Genomic DNA, 18,407 nt, shown 5'->3' with positions numbered 1-18,407 from the left:
TCGTTTATAGAGTAAATAGTAAATAAAAAGAATGAGCATTTTTCTTTATGACAATATGATACAGATTGACATCTCTCCCCTTTCGAAGAAATAAAAGGCCCTGGTTGACATTAGTAAATCAACTGATGTATGCAGCAATGACTAATAAAGTTGATTGACAAAACTTGAACTTTAGATGTGTGTATGGTAAATCGAGATCTCACAAGAGTTCATCTCGCCGTGGGTAACTACATTGATGGTAAAGGAAGTTTGCCCTATCCAAAATGGCGGCTGCGTCATATCGCGAGAATACGCCGCCTAGTGAATACATAGACAACAGAGTTCGGTCGGAAACAAGCATGGGCTGGTATATCGCCAGACGCCTTCCACCGTTCCGGTAAGGAGTAAGGGCTCCGGGATTCTCTTACAAGTCAGTGATAATAGCTGGACATAGTTTGAGATCCACAGAACGACTTCCAGCGAAACCGGGGAGACTCGCTCGAGGGGAGAGATGCAGCTAAAGCAGCTGGGCAATATTACCAAATTGTGATACTGCATATATTATTCGAATAGATATTTTTCACCTAACTTTTATCGAAAATATATATACTGCAACTATGCAGGTGAAATGACATGATAACTCAGTTCACGTTAGACACCCTCCACCATTTGGGTAATGGCCTAGTAGTTTGGCGACTGTGGGAAGTCAATGGGCTACACGATAACGAAAGAGACAGTCAGTGAGTGCTTGACTTTTAATCCATCTGAAAGTGTGAAGAGATTACGGTTTGGGTGATCAGTTATTCACAATAAGACAGAAAGACAAGATTCAAGTATGTATCTTGTACTTTTGCTTTGTTTTATTCCTCGCAGCAAAGTAAAGGGGAATGATTACTGACCCACATCTGTAGTGGCAGTTTCATGAGAACTCTACCCTCCCGGCCGGTACGAGCAACGATGGCCGAGTGAGGGTAAGTATTACTAAGTTATATGCGTGTGGGTTGAGGTGGCTAACGCTCATTATACAGGTGTGTTACAAAAGAGGTTTTATGTTTTTTCAGTTGCGATGACTAAACTGTCCTTATGCAGTGGCCTTAATATATATGACGCCCTGAAGAAATTGCCAAAAATTTCGATGGCAATGAAACATGTCGGCAAGTAAAGTAGTGTTGGTTGGATAGTCAGTAACCACATCTACTTCTTTTAATTCCCACACCCAACACAAGAGACAGAATAAAATTGCATATCTGTGTTGCTGTATGTGTTTTTATATGTTGTTTGACACTTTATTGGTTGCCCTGCGGTCTTCCTTTACTGCATACTTTTCACAAAACTCTTTCTGCTTGTGTTTCTTGGACACATTTTTCTTTATTGAGCTTGATGGTGCCAATGATGAGAACAGGGCAATCCTGGTGAGTACCTGCCAGATTCCCGTTGGTGGTGCGCCCTTGAGATGCCATCTCGCTCTCACACACTTTTTTCGTTTTTCTTAGATCACAGTTTGACACTAAAGTGTGTGTCTGTTTTGTCTCGCAACTGTATTTTACTTGTTTAGGGAACGGGCGATTGTTAAAAGAAGGCACAATTTTAGGATATACCAACTACCCAAATAATTAAAAGGAGGGGAGTAAGTTTTGTAATGATAATACAATAATTGGTATACCCGAAAAGGATGATTCTATAAGTGCCTGCAAGGTCTAGGTCTTTTCTGTACTAGTTCCCTGGATTTGTACACCTTAAATGCAGGTGTAATAGACCTTGTTCCAGAAGCATGGAGTTTTTTCAGGATGGGTACTGGATTTTGTGTTAGAATAATTCTAGATTTTCTTATGCGCGGGTACCATGAAAGTTTGGAATCTATAGTTACCCCCAAATAAACAAAAGTATGGACCCTCTCTAAAACTGCACCATTCTGTGTTATATTGTTCTTAAAACTTTTATGAGGCCTAATAGACATATATTTTGTTTTTGCAGGATTTATTTCTAAACCTTTTAGTTTACAGTACACATCAAGGTTGTTCAGAAGGTTTTGTAGTCCCTTCAGTGTCTGTGAGAGCAGGATGGTATCATCTGCGAATGTCAAGGCACATACATGGGTACCATCTAGCTTTGGGGAGTCATGATTTGCATTTAGTAGGAAGTCAACCACGTCATTGACATAGAGAAGAAACAGGGTAGGTGCCAGGACACCTCTTCACTGGTATTCCTTCTGTCAGCTCCCCACCTTTTCCCTAACGCACTTTGCGAAGTTATCATCGTGTAGGCTAATGAGTTGGACCAGTGTATTTTTTGGAACCCCTTGTTACAGCAGATTTACCCTCAAAAGATCTCTTGGGATTGAGTCGAAAACGGCTTTTAAATCGATAAAGGACAGGTACAGATTACCACATCTTAATTTGGAATATTTCCAGGCAATGGTTAACAGCCTGATCTATGGTGCTCATTCTTTTTCTGAACCATGCCTGGCACGGAGACAATATATAAATTTCGACTATCCAATCATTTAACTTGTCCAGTATCTGCTTGTAATAGACCTTTTCGGTAATATCTATCAGACTGATAGGTCTATAATTGGCGGGATCGTCCCTACTGCCCTTTTTATATATTGGGACGATCTCCGCAGCCTTCCATGATGTGGGGATGGGCTGTCCTCCGCTGATTGCATTACATAGTAAATTGATGTTTTTTTGCCCATACCTCGGGGGCATGTCTAAAGAGGTCTCCAGGGATATTATCTGGGTCTGGCGCTTTAGACAACTTAATGGCAGCTATAGCCTGCTTTGTATGTAAGATACTAAAGTGTAGAGGTTCAGTCTCACTCGACATTGTCAGCTCTTTGATAGTGCGTAGATTGTCACTTGATGGCAAACTCAGAGGTGCATATAAATGTGCGAAATATCTAAACCATGTATTGGGGTCTAAGTTGTAATCCTGAGTTGGCTTGCTTATTTTATTGCCATTTGCAATGATCCACCAGAACCTTCTCCTCTCCCTGCTTTGGTGAGATGAGGTTTTATGTTTTTCACTAGTGTTGAATGGATTTGGGTAATTGGAATAGGATTCGAGATCTCATTTAAAAAGAAGAAAGATAAGAGATCACTTAAAATATTATAAATAAAAGTAAGTGGTTCAAGTTTTCCTAAAATAGATGGCCATCTGACTGCCCTTCTATTTTTACTCATTATGGGCTGTAGGTTCTCCAAACCTAATCTAGGTTGGTTCTGGAACTATTTTCCTTCGAGAACTAAACATAGGGGGAAGTGATCACTTTCCCTCCTGGCCTCTACTCTAAAATCAGTCACGTAGGCCCAGTGTACAGCACTTATCATAATGTAATCTATATAAGAGGACGATTGGCCCCTTGAGAATGTGTTTGCACGTGCAAAGTCAGAGAGGCATCTACCATTGCAGGACCGTAGTCTTTTTTCTATGGTGAAATCGAGGATCTGTAGGGCAGAAACAGTACACCCCTTGGATCTTTCTGTTCTAAGTAGTGGAATACCCAATGCCACGTCTTCTTCTTCCAATATTGTTTCCATGCCTCTTAGTGGTTCGTAGCTACAATTAAAATCACCACCGATTATGATAGGGCCATTGGCTGCGATTAAATCAATAATTCCTCCCAGGTAAATAATTAATGGTCTTTCTTTAGAACGATCTCTTGGCCTTATATATATATTAAAAAAAGAGATCCTAGTTTTATTGGGGAGCTTTAAGCTTAGACCCTGGATGTCAACAGAACTGGTAGGTAGAGTTTTTATTATGGCATTTACGAGAGTTTGAACCCATATTAAGTGTCCACCTGAGGGTCTTCCTTTTTTTTGGTTGTTCAGCCTCTATACTAAACATTCTGTAACCCACCTTATATAGTGGTTCCAGCGCCCAGGTTTCTTGGAAAAGGCACAAGTCATAGTTATCTATGTAGTCCTACCAGTCAGGATCCAGGACTTTTTTGTAAGTCCGGCTATATTCCAGGACAATATTTTAACAGCATTTGCTTTGGGGGCACTATTCTCTAGAATAATAGACCCTCCAACCTGTCATTTATTTAATCCTTGGTTTGCATTAGGGCTGCATCCAACTACATGTGCCTCGTTACTATTTTGTCTAAGCAAATCTGGCTAGATTCTGGTCCCCATGCGAGTGAAGCTGTGTCCCAGATCTTTACAAAGTCTGGTCAGTGGACAAATTCAGTCAATCCACTGCTTCAAGATTATTTTGGGTCACCAACGAATTCCAGGAAGCACCAATATTATTTTTGGTCATCGTAGGATTGGGGGGAGCACCACAGCTCGATGTCCCAGCTTTGTTTTGTCTAATGCAAATGTTTGAATCAAATAAGGAGTGGGTTCTTAAATTTAGGGTAATCAGGTTATCAGCTATTGTTTTTGAGTGGAACATTAACCTGATATCGTCTAGGCCCCCCTTCCTCTTGCTGTAACCGTTCAGCACTCTTTATGTGAGTTCTGATTACGGAAAGGCATTGACGTTTAGTTCTTATCCAGTGTATAACCTTATTAACCAAAGAGTCCTCATCCTCCCTGGTGGCTGGTTTTAGCCTTGGGACATTAGTAAGGAAAACATTGTAGGAAGCAATGTCCCCGTGAACCCGCTATGGGAGTTCCCTACCTGGTTCTTGTTGCCATACTTCTTTTCTCTGTCTGTTTCCACCTTCCCAGTCCCCCTTCTGCATTCTAGTTGGGGGTAATCTGTCTGGGTGTCTTTTTATGTAAGGCGGCATTTGCTGTGGTCCATGCGCTCTAGGATATTCCTGTAAGTTAGCCACCGGATGCCCTAGGTTTGGTCGGAGACCATGAACATGGTCTATATTATGACGCTGATAAGCTTTGTGGGTTTGGAGCAGTTTTATGTTTCCTTCAGTTTGTTCCCTAGGCTTATCATTTCTAGTGGTAGTGTTACTCGGCCTGTTCTCTATGGGTTTGTTAACTCCAGCATTGGGCATTTAATGGGGGTAGGCGATTGCTCCCTCCAAACTTGTGACCCTAGTATTGCTTCTGGATTTTCTTCTAATACCGAGTATGTTTTGGAGCACTCAATAGTTATAATCTCTTCCTGCAAGTCGCTGTCATAATCTTTGTCTGAGTTATCTGTTGTTTTGTATCTAAGTGTGCTTATTTTGCTCGTATTAGTTCCCGTTTTTGGGTTAGAGACAGCTATTACAGGTGAAAAGGCCTTTTCATGACTTTGATGGACAGTAACTATATGGCTGTTGGGCTCTTCACTAATTATTTTATCCTTTTTACCCTAGTACGATGAAATTTTGTTTCTCCCCTTAGAATTAGTCTATTTGCCATTAGATAACATATTCTCCACCTCTTCAATAAGGTTGTCAATTGCAGCTAGCGTGAAGTTCTCAGCTGCTGATTTTGGCTGTTTCTGGGTCCTTGGGATCTTTTTCCTGCCTGTTATCACATCTGATGCTTTCCTTTTCCTCATTATTACTCGCAGAACGCTTAAAGCCAATACGTGTAAGAATCATGGGAATACTAGGTGGGCAGGATAGTTTCTCAAAAACAAGTGGTTTCTATTGTGTACCAACAAAGATTTCCATGCACCAAATGTGGATATAGCGCTATTTACCAATAATAGAACCAAGTAAAGCGTGTAAGAAAAGCTTGCATTCGATATTCCGTCAAAAACACATGAGCAAATCGAGGATGATCCGTAAAAAATAAAAAGTCCATACATTGTATCTCATAAAAAGAAGTTTTTGGTTTAAAATATTTAATAAAATGTTCCATTAGTCATCAGTCTGTGATAACCACACTCTCTTACCAAAATAAGTAGCTGGCAGGCTAATCTACTGGTTGAAATGTCAGGGAGGTGGCCCAGCCCAGCCTCATCTGGGCTTTGACGGGCGCGGACGGGCGATGGTATCTCCCTCTCCCCAGATAGGGCAATGAAAGCAGGAATGAAGGAAAGCTGGCCCATTTCCCTCATGGCAGGTTCAACAAGCAAAGGTGCATCCAGCGCTGCGGCAGAGCAGCGCCGTCTATGAGGGCCTCTGGCGCCCTCTGATGTCGTCAGTGGCCTGCGCCGTGCGTGGCCATCTGGGAGATGTAGTGCACCAGGCCATTTCCCTCACGGCCGAATGGCGGCGGTGTGACAGCGCGATAGTATCTCCCTCTCCCCAGATAGGGCAATGAAAGCAGGAATGGAGGAAAGCTGGCCGTTCCCCTCACGGCATGTTCAACAAGCAAATGGCGCGTCCCGCGCTGCAGGAGGGCAGCGCCGTCTATGAGGGCCTCTGGCACACTCCGATGTCGTCAGCGGCCTGCGCCGCGCATGGCCCTCTGGGGGATGTATTGCACCAGGCCGTTTCCCTCGCGGCGGAATGGCAGCAGTGTGACAGCGCGATGGTATCTCCCTCTCCCCAGATAGGGCAATGAAAGCAGGGATGGAGGAAAGCTGGCCGTTCCCCTCACGGCAGGTTCAACAAGCAAAGGCGCATCTCACCAGTGTTGACATAATTTTCCAACCGAATAGTTTGTTACCGAATGTGTATCTGGAAATCTTGGGTCGGTCTGTCTTGTATATAACCTGAAGTAGTGTTATAAAAACAAAGTTGGCAGGCATTCAAATGTGTCTGCCAAATTAATCAACCTAAAGAATCCATTTCAGATACATTAAACGTGTTATTTTGGAATAAAGCTTGTAAGGCATCAATGGTATGATTTGTGTATGAGCGCCAATTTTTATATTCACCTAAAGAGGGAATGGCAGGGGCGTTCAACTTCTTTGCAGTTGCCAAACCAAAGCAAGTCGTCTGGTACACTGTTTAATTTAAAAACAACATTTGTGATGGGATGAGACAGGCATGATGTAAGGCTTCAGTGCTTCGTACCTGCCATTTCTTAGAACCACAAAATTATTTCAAATCAATGGTGGCCTTCCAGTGATCATAAAACCGGACTGACATATCATGTCTGAAAGTATTTGAATAGATTAATTTTGTATGGGTCAACATTACTTTGGAAGTTGAAAGAACATTTAATTTAAAATATTAGGACTCAGGTGTTGACCTATCAAAATCTGTAAAGTATGTACATTTATTTCAAAGTGTTTTCGTGCTTCCTTTTAATGGTGTAGGGCAATGTTCCCACTGTGTATAATTAACAACAGGACATAATGTATTAGTTCCTATGTAGAAAATGATGCCCATAATGTTGATAATAATATAAATCAGCATAATTGTCAGAATGTAAATACAAATATTCAACATTGAACGCACCATAATACTTCAAATCAGAAAACAATGATTGTATTACATGCACATCCCAGTCATCTGAACGTATGTCCTGTGTTACCACATCACCCATGGAGACATGAAAGAAGTATGGCACGTAAATAATTTCCGTCGGGCCATGGACCTGAAAATCCACTTGATCCCAAATGATGCCATCTGCAACTGGGAATGCTGAAATGTTAATAAGAGTCTGGTCACGCTTCATGATGTGGAAAGATGAGTGGAGGGGCAAAATACCATTAACCAAGTTCACAGCAGAGTTTTCTGTTAAGAAGTGACCAATGATGAGTAGGAAAAACAGTCACAAAACCAATTGACATGAAGAGAAATATCATGATGAGTACTAACTAGAAGTATGTCCAAGGAGGGACTAAGTAAGTCTCTTTAAAGAAGGAGACAAAAATAGTTAATTTGGTAGGGCCAACTGAGGTGGTGGAGGACGAGTCATAAGAAAAGCTGCAAGGGTGTAAAGTACTTTTCAACAATCCAAGCAAAGACTCTCCTGTGGGGTATGCATATTCCACATCCTCGTTGCAGGAGGAAGCAGGAGGGACAGGCAAATGGATAACAAATTGTCCATCTCGATGACAGTGTCATGTGGCGAGTTGAAAGATGCGCCAACCCCAGGATTACTCAAAATTGGGGGCACAAAACAGCAGGCGTCACACTATTCAGAATTGGCCAGATGTTGTAGCTTGAAATTTTCAATTGAGATGTATCTGTTGGCTTTGCGACCAGGAAGTGGTGGTAAAATGACTGTACGTGTACCCTTCAAGCCAAGCACTGGAACCGGTGCACTATAAGTCTCTCGAAACAGATCACCAACTTTTGGAAGCCAGCCGGCCACCGGAATCAGTAGTGCAGCGTCATTGGCAGAGGGCAAATGTTCAGTTGCAAGACTGTCACCGGTCTCTTATAGGTCCTTTAACATAGTTGAATGATCATCTACGTCAAAGGTTGCGGCAGCCGCCGCAACATCTAGACCATCAAGGTCTGGCACATACATTTTGATGCCAAACAGCATCTCGCATGCGGTCCACCCACCCAGAGGTCTTCTAGGGAGATTATTAAGTGAACGTTGGACTCCATGCAAATGGGCTAGCCAGTTCCTGCCAGTATCTAAGACTCTAGCTGTCAAAGATTGCTTTAAGTCACGGTCCATCCCCTCCACAACTGAATTGCCCTCAGGCCTGTACGGAGACGACAACTGCACCAGCACCCCCAAAGACTTCATCTCATCCTTGCACGCCTTAGAGGTGAATGCTGGACCCTGGTTTGAATGAAATGTGCCACAGGCAAAGATCCCTACAAAGACAGGCAAATCTCTGATGATATTTTGAGCATCAGCACTGCATTGTGGCCAAACCCAAAGGAATCTAGAGCACAAATCAACTGCAACCAACATTTATTTATATGCAGTATCTGAAGAAAATGGACCGCAGTGATCAAGATAGACACAACCAAAGTGCCTATTAGAAATGCATAGCTGTGTTTGTGGTGGTTGTGTCACCATAGAAGGCTTAATTTGCTGACAAATGTCAAAAGAAAGTACATAATTATGAGTCTGTTTATATAAACCACACCACCAATAACGTTGCTTCAAGATAGAAACTGTCACAGACACAACAGCATGTGCGGAAGCCAAGCCTTTGTGTGCTGCCTTGACCAAACAGTATCTGCGGTCCGTGTTGGGAATCAGCCGCTCACCAACGTCCAGTATTTTTGCAAAGGGAACTTGTTCAGGAGTTAACTGATAAGAATACTTTGAAAGGAAACCCTGTGGGTAATTAGTGCTCTTCGTAGCAGCAGCTATAGCTGACAAGATCTCATTATCAATTTTAGTTTTGGTCCTTGTAAGAGCTGCCATGGAACATGTGGCTACTGCAGATTTGTCTGCTTCATCAGCTGAAGAATTGCCAAGAGCATGTGCTCCCACATGCTGATTTCCAAGATTATGCATAGCATGTGTGAGGGGCAGACGTTGTTTAAGATCTGCCACTCGAACCCAAAGCATTTTATGCTTAATTGCATTGCCTTCAGAATCTCAATAATCATTTTGAGACCAAAAGAATAAGTTGTCATTGAAAGACTGAACACAGTAATTAGAATCACACACAATGAGAGTAGATACACATTCCGATCTGCAAACTCGAGAGTAAGAACTAGAGCGTGTAGCTCGGCCAATTGGGTGGTACAGTCTCCCAGTGCCTGTGTATACCCTATATTAGATTTGAACTCTCCGTTCACTATCGTACCAGCCACAATGGCACAAACCACTGAATAAGCATGTTTAGAGTCGATGGTCGGTTGCGCCGAGCCATCCGTGTAAATAATACATGTGTACTCCTCTGAAGGAAGCAAAGACAGAGGAGGTGGATGAACGTGTTCATACTGCAAGACCTCCTGTGTTTGAACAGGGAAGTCAAAGATATATTTGACATCAGGAGACGTCAAAGAAGTGGCCCATTGTATCCAACAGGGATGTAATGCTTTAGAGAGTGGTACACTTGCCTTTATCATTGCTTCTAAGGCAGGGTAAGGAGTAACCACCAAATTGCGTTTCCCCTGTGTCAGTGCGCGTTCCTTCAGGACCGCCATCTGCACAGCTGTTAAAACTTTTTCAACAGTGGAAAATCGCATTTTGGCTGAAGTGTACAAATGTAATTTGCATGCAATAGGTACTGTGTCGCCTTCATTGTACGTCAAGTACGTGAAACCCACTGCACCTGGCACGATTCGTCTCACCAGGTTTGTGTGGTTGTCACGTGTCAACAAGCACTTAGATTCAAGTAGATCAAACTGCAAAGATTGCAGAATAGCATAATGTCCCAGAAGCCAGCTGGCTTTTGAAAATGTAGGTTGTATCAAAGCATAGAGAGGCTTGATACGTTGGGCATAATAGGGAATGTAAGTACGCCCGAAATTTAAAAATCCCAGCAAAGACTGATGCTTTTTTAGAGTAGTTGGAGACCGAAAACGTGTGCAATTCTCCAGAAAGTGGGGTGCTAAGCCTCTGTCTTCATTATTGAGCTCATAGCCCAATAAGAGCACCGCATAGCAAGCGATGCAAGATTTAGCAAAGTTAAATTTGTAACGGTACTCTGCAAACATAAGTATGATGCGGTCGACATGGCATAGATGCGGCCATCGTTCAACGTCTGGTCAACATACGAATATGCATCTGGGTCAATGCTGTCCAACAAACAGACAACACGTGCGGCGAAAACCCTGGGGCTATTCTCATACCCCATAGGTAAACGCCAAAAGTGTTTCTGTTTTCCACCGCCCGTGAATGATGTTCATTGACTGTATTCAGGGGACAGGTTATGGCCATACAAGACATTGGAAACATCAAGTGTTGTTTTGTATTTCTTCAGAACAAGACTGTCTACAAGAGCAGAGCTATGGGTATTCCGTACAAATTTATGTTTTCGGACAACAACGATAAGTGGTGTTTATCGAACAATAGTGTAGAGTGCTGCAACCACTGTTGACATCATTTTCCAACCCAATAAGTTGTTACCAAATGTGTTTCTGGAAATCTTGGGTCAGATCTGTCTTGCATATAACCTGAAGTAGTATTATAAAAATGGAGTTGGCAGGCATTCAAATTTGTCTGCCCAACTAATCAACCTAAAGGATCCATTTCAGATACCTTAAACGTGTTATTTTGTAATAAAGCTTGTAAGGCATCAATGGTATAATTTGTGTGTGAGCACCAATTTTAATATTCACCTAAAGAGGGAATGACAGGGGCGTTCAACTTCTTTGCAGATGCCAAACCAAAGCAAGTCATCTGGTTTCATTCAAAAACAAAATTGTGCTGGGATGAGACAGGCATGATATTGTTCAAGATATACTCTCTCTGGTATTTCTCCACAGTTGGAGATGATGGACGAAGCCACGATTCCCCAAATCCCTTATCCAGTATTTTAGGGCCCAGAGATAATTCCCTGCCATCCACCTCTCCTGTTGCAAGAATTCTGCACATATACAGAACTATGCGTAGGAAACCAGGACCTCGGTAGATAGTGGTGTACCAACCTATCACCTCAGAATCCAAAATCCCCAAAACAAACTAGCAATAGTGTCTCATTCGCTCTCCGACTAACAGCGAAGCTACCAATGATTAGACAATCCAGAACACAACACTCCCGACTCTCTCAGGAATCGTGGGAGCAAGACAACCTTTTCGCTCACTGACTCATACTTGTCCACAATAAGAGCATTCAGAGTCATGGTATAGTTTAAAATGTTTATTTAAACTAACTCGCTCTATGGTACAGTACACGTGCCATTACTTGCAGCAAAATGCATAAACACAGTATAGTCAGCATTGTCACAATTCCAAAAAATACAAACAGGGATATAATTTTATAAAGACAGTGGAAAAGGGCTACAGTGCATAATAACCACGCTCCCATGCTAAGATGTAGTTTATTTAAAAAAAGAAGACTTCTGGGCTTTGTCAGCAGACCCCATACCTCAAGGCCTAGATGAAAGGTTTACATCTCAGGACAAGCACAGCTCTTCTCTCTGGAAAGGTTTCTTTCTATGTGCCTGAACAACATGCTTAGCTTGCAAAATTAAAGTGTACGATTTCCAGTAGTGCTGATGTGTGTCATGTTATGTCAAGGTGGGAGGCACTGACCAGAACAGAATAACAAGGAGCATTGTTGATCTGCCTTGTACATAGTATGCAGACTAAACCCCAGAGCACAGCAGAGAACAAGAAAAGCAGACATTTCTCATGTGAAAAGGGCACAAACAAAGTAAAATAAACACATGTAGTGTCGTGCGCAAAAGCAGCCTCGTGGCAGCGAAACTCATGCTAACTTAGCACTGTCGACAATGAACCCACCATCCATACTACACTCCTTCCGGAACCTGTTGCTGTAATACTCAAGGTCGCATCCTAGCCGTTCCAATATTGTTTTTTTTAATGTACACATGGGCAGTTACTCCGGCTGGGTTTGCTGCCTGATATTCATCTTGCAATTCACCAAATAGTCAGGGTACAATAAACGAATGCCACCTCTCCTGAGGCCAAGTCACCGTCGTAGCCACTCTCTCAAAGTTCACAAAGAAGTAGTCAAGGTCATCCCCTTCCTGATACTTCTGAAGAACTGCCCCTGTACAATATGCAACACATGTGCATTAGATATAGCATTCGTAAGCCTCCAAATGGCAGTATCCTAGACTTGTTGTTTGAAAGTTAACAAGACCACCTGATCCTTCAAGGCTGCCTGAAATGCTTTACATTCTTTTTGGGCAGCTTGGGTCTGTTGCTTCAGCACCAGCTGTAAATGGTGCTGACCCACTGCTAATTGTGTGACCATTGCATCCATAGTGACAGGTTGTGTCATCTTAACTGACACCACTGTGGTCCTGAGGTCAACCAACTTCCCCCAGAAGGACATGCCCAGTCACAGATATACTTTTAAGCATTTATTGTCAACAACTCTTCTTAAGGCAGTAACAAATATGCTGACTTGATATATCTAGGTTCCTTCACTCCTTCAGAAATGTATAAGCCTCCAGGCTTCCCTTTCTCCATGTCTTCCCATCCTCTCTGTATTGTCTTCAAACACAGACCAGTCGTAGTGTGGCCCTCAAAGAAAACCATAAACCACAGGGTCAATAATGTGGCATACAGTTTTGAGGTACTCTCCCTATTGTGCCCGTCTTGTGACTCAGGTGCAATCTACTTTAATATTAGTGATTCCCAGTGCCAAAAACATGCCTTTGGTGAAATTTGCAACACTGCCCACCCCCTCTGTAGGGTAAAATACTCTATTGCAGGAACTTTCCTGAAGCCACCGCCCTCCTAGGTCACCACCATTGAGAGGCATAGCATCCGCCTGCTCTCAGGCCCCACTGGACTCCTTGGCAGTGCTCTCTGTGATGTTCTCTCCTTTCTCATTATTCCCTACCTTCCCCTTTAAGGCATGTCATCTTCCCCTTCATTCCATATTCTCAGAATGTATTGATTTATAAGGTTCTTTATCTGTCAGTTACTTGTGGCTGTTCCTGGATGAGGTTTTATTAAACCCACTCTGCTTAATCAAATCGACTTCATTGTTATACTATTATTGAATTATACAATATTATACTGGCGACGATCGGAAACGACCTCAACAGGACAACACAACAAGCTTCCTGACCTGCTTGACCTGCTTTCTCCTCCAGCGGCTGATTCTTCGTGTTTGAAGTGAAGCGAAGTCTTCCCAGCGGCGGAATTAAAGGATTAATGGTGGTGAGGAGAGCGGGAGGTGTTTAATTAAGAAATGTGGATCTGGGAAAGTCTAATTTAAAAGAGTTTGCGCGTAATAAGAAATAATCGTTAACGCTCGCGTTTTGCTCGCGCTCCGCTCTTAAATGACTGACGTCGGCATGCGTTTCAAACGCGTGCGTTTCATCTAGCGGAAAGGACGCGCTACGCATTGACGTATCATCAGATCCGACGACGCTGCGTTTCTTGAAAGCTGAGCTGCGTTCCAGTAGAACGTACTTTGTCATTACCACATAATGATGGATTCAGGAAGTCTACTCTGAAACAAAATAGAACGTCTTTTGTTTAACGCGTTCTGTTCATGAAAGAAAGCATTTACAAGTGAAATAATTGAAGCAATAGAGAACGTCCTTTGTCTAACTCGTTCTATTTCTGAAACAAGCATTGGCAAACAAAGCAATTGAACTCTCTGAACTCTCTGTTACCTAGAATAAAAAGAAAAACCTGATATTTAGAATTAAAAAAAAAAAAGGAGATATACTTGAAGAATAAAATGCAAAATGTAACGCAACCAGCATTTTTCCTCACAAGTCCAGGAGAGCCTAACGTAAAGTGGAAAAAATGGAAAAAGATATTTGCAAATTATGCAAGAGTCTGCGGAACCAACTTGAGTGCTGAAAGGAAACACTCACTTCTTCTGCATTGTCTGGGGGGTGAAGGACAAGATGTCCTAGAACACTTGCCAGACTTGTCAGCTGCTGAACAAAGAAATTTAAATGAATACGAGATAGCCATACTCCAACTTGATAGACATTATTTACCAAGACTTAGTACCATCATGGAAAGATACCATTTTGGCTTACGTGGACAAAAGAAGGATGAAACTGTAGAAGATTACGTATCTTCATTGCGAAAACTTGCTTCGTCATGCAACTTTGGTCAGACACTTGATGAACGCATACGTGATCAATTTGTTTTAAAATGCGCACATGACGATATAAGAAAGGAGCTATGGCTGAAAGATGAGCCTCCACTAGAGGAAGTTTTAACAATTGCAAAACAAGTAGAACACATGACGAGATGTGTTAGTGAACTTAAAAAAGAGAAAGAACAACCATCTACATCTGAGAATAAAGATGAAGTAAAAGTTGATGAGACTGTGTATCAGCTAAAAAAAGTAGAAAATGTTGTAAATGATGAAAAAAATGTTAGATCAACTAATCCTTCTTTCTCTTACTCCAGTGGCAAATTTTCTTGTTTTAGGTGTGGTCAGATCAATCATTTGGCTAATTCACCTATGTGTCCCGCTTTAAAAGTGACTTGTAATTTGTGTAATAAGAAGGGTCATTTTGCAAAATTCTGCAGGAGCAAAACCTATAATAGTGACAAAAGAAGGTGGCCTCAACCTCATGTAAGATCAATCTGTTTTGAAGTAAAGGATGACAAATCAGATCATCCTTCTCATTTAGTTAGTGTAGAAGGGTCTATGATAAATTTAAAATTTGATTCCTGCTCTAAAATAACTATAATTGATGAAAAAATGTATAATGAACTGTTTAAAGGCAAAGTTAAGCTGTTTAAATGTGATATTCTTCCATTGGGGTATAGCGATAAACCAATTGTGATGGTGGGCTATTTCATGGCTGAAATTGAACTTGGTTCAAAGATCACTGTTGGCAAAGTTTATGTATCTAAAAAAGGAGATGCACTTCTAGGTTGGTTGCATCAAGGTTATTTGGGAGTGACACTTGATCCAAATGCCTCTCCCCAAGTGAGAATCCAAGAGGTATCTTACCCTATACGTGACAATAAGAGTGATGAAAGTTTGTCTTTATCGTTGGCAAAACAATTTCCAGATGTTTTTAAAGAGGAATTAGGGTGTTTGCGTGGTTACAAACATCATATTAAATTAAAATGCAATGCCCTTCCCATTGTAGCCAAGGTAAGGAGGATTCCCCTTGTAGAACAAGTGAAAGTCCAAGAGGAACTTGACAAACTTGTGAAAAATAATATTATAGAACCTGTGGAGGCAACAGAGTGGCTTGCCCCAGTGGTGATTGCAAAGAAACCTACTGGTGAAATTCGTCTTTGCATTGACCTTAGAGCCCTAAATAAGGAAGTAGTTGTTGACAGGTTTCCACTTCCCAACATAGATGAGATAGTCAGCACTTTGGAAGGTGCAAAATATTTCACCACACTCGACCTAGCCTCCGCATATCATCAGGTAGAGCTTGATACATATTCACAAGACCTGACTGCATTCATTACACCCATGGGTACGTTTAAATTTAAGAGAATGCCTTTTGGCCTTGTCTCGGCTGCCTCTGTCTTCCAACGGATTATGTCAAAGATCTTGAGAGGTGTATCAGGTGTTAAGTGCTATCAGGATGATTTACTAATTTATGGAAGTAGTATCCTGGAGCATGATGGTCGTGTGTCAGATGTTTTAAAACGTTTGAATGGTGCTGGTATGACCTTAAAAAGAAACAAATGCAAATTCAGAGTTCAAGAAGTTAATTATCTAGGTCACTGTATCACTGGTGATGGTGTCTTCCCAAAGAAAGAACTTGTTGAGTCTATAGACAAAGTGAAAGATCCCACTTGTAAAGAGGAACTTCTTTCATTTCTAGGCATGGTGGAATTTTATGGGAAATTCATTCCGAATTTTGCTGACAAAACTCATAATTTGAGAAAACTCACGGCTAAGAATGTTGTGTTTGACTGGTCATGCGAATGTAAAACTGAATTTGAGAGTATCAAGAAAGAGCTGAAGAAGGCTCCTTCCCTGCATGCTTTTGTTCCAGGTCTACCCACCATTATGTTTACAGACGCTAGTGATAAAGGTCTGGGTGCCGTTTTGGTTCAGAAGAAAGATGGGAAAGACTATCTTATTTGTTGTTCTTCACGTTGCCTTAGAGGATCAGAGTATAACTACTCAGTGATTGAGAAAGAGTCCCTTGCAATTTTCTGGGCTTTGAGAAAGTTTAAGAATCTTGTTTGGGGAACAAAAGTGTGCGTGTTATCTGACCATAAACCTTTGAAAGAAGTCTTTTCCAAGAAAGGCCTTGATGCCATTTCCTCAAGAATCAGGAAATGGATTGTTTCCTTGCAGGAATTTGAGTTTGAGGTAGAATACATACCTGGGATTGCCAACAGGTCGGCTGATTGTCTATCTAGATTAGTTGACAGTGATAATGCTGATCTTGATGATATAACGGAACCTGATGAGTGCATCAAGGTGTGTGAAGTCACTGATGGTGCAATTGATGAAAAAGAATGGAGGTTGGAGTTGGGAAAAGATGAAGAAGTATGCAATGTTATTCTTTCTTTGGTGAATAGATCTCATTTGTCCAAACCTTGGTCTTTAGTTTCAGATGAACTCTCTGTAATTGATGGTCTGTTGACCCGTGGCACCAAACTGGTTCCTCCCTGTACTCTTAGAAGCAAGTTACTAGCTCTTGCCCATTGTGGTCACTTGGGCATTGTGAAAACTAAAGAATTCCTACGTATGCAGTTTTGGTGGCCTGGCATGGATCTTGAAATTGAAAGAATGGTCCGTGAGTGTCCTGAGTGTTGTTCAAGCGACAAGATCTTGAAAACAAAACAAATGCCCATGGTTAAGAGGACATTGCCTGGTCATCCTTGGGAGGAGGTTGCTATTGACATTCTGGGCCCTTTATCTGGCGTTTCAGACACTCCTTACCTCATTGTGTTAATAGATCTCTACTCAAGGTGGATTGAAGTATCTGCTGTTAGAGAAATTACCTCTAATTCCATCATTAACTTCTTGGAACCCCTATTTTGTAAGGAGGGCTTTCCTAACAGCATTTTGTCTGATAATGGTCCCCAGTTTTGTTCCTCGGTTTTTGTTGATTTTTTAAAAAAATGTGGTATTACTCAAAAGAAGTGTTCGCTATATCATCCAGAGACTAATGGTGCAGTAGAGAGGGTCAATAAAACGCTTAAAGAATCAATTCAGCTTGCCCGTGCTTCAGGTTTGAATTGGAAAGCGACTCTCCAGGACAGGATTAATACGTATCGTTTTGTCCCTCATTCCTCTACTGGGAGGTCTCCATTTGAACTGTTCAAAGGGAGAATTCCTAATACCTTATTATGTCCTGGTTGGATGTCTTTAAATAAAGGTCTGGTGAATAATGACATAGGGGATTGGAGGACAAGAGAACTTTCCAAGCAAGATGCACGTAAGACTTACTTTGATAAAAAGAAAAGCGTAAACTCTCAAGTAGTCAAAGTTGGCGATATGGTAAAAATAAAGACTCCGGTTGGACGTAGACCATGGTCTAAGTATACCGATGTTAGAACTGTTATCAAAGTTTTTAGAAATGCTGTAAAGACTGAAGATGGAAGAATTTGGAACAAAAGTCGTGTTGTGTTAGTTAATCCTAATCTGTATGTTGATTCCACCCATAATGGTATGGGTTTGTACAATAATTCTTTCCTTCCTTCAAATTCTTCATTTGACAGGTCTTCATCTTTCTCGCCAAGAAGTCAAAGAATTCGTAGTGCTCCATATTACTTGAAAGATTATGTTTAGATCAATGTTTTTTTTTGCTTATGCTGTTTAACTTGTTTTTTTGAAGGGAGTGGTGTGATGTTCCTTTTTTTCTTGTTGTAAAGGAAGGGAGATGTGTGATGTTCTCTCCTTTCTCATTATTCCCTACCTTCCCCTTTAAGGCATGTCATCTTCCCCTTCATTCCATATTCTCAGAATGTATTGATTTATAAGGTTCTTTATCTGTCAGTTACTTGTGGCTGTTCCTGGATGAGGTTTTATTAAACCCACTCTGCTTAATCAAATCGACTTCATTGTTATACTATTATTGAATTATACAATATTATACTCTCATTGGGGCCGCTTCACAGAACTTATCTGAGATGAAATCCTGAACTTACTACTTTTGGTATTCA

The sequence above is a fragment of the Lissotriton helveticus genome, chromosome 10 (genome assembly GCF_964261635.1).
Source record: "Lissotriton helveticus chromosome 10, aLisHel1.1, whole genome shotgun sequence".
Lineage (NCBI taxonomy): Eukaryota > Metazoa > Chordata > Amphibia > Caudata > Salamandridae > Lissotriton > Lissotriton helveticus.
The sequence above is the reverse complement of the archived record's forward strand: the minus strand, read 5'-3'. Positions refer to the sequence as shown.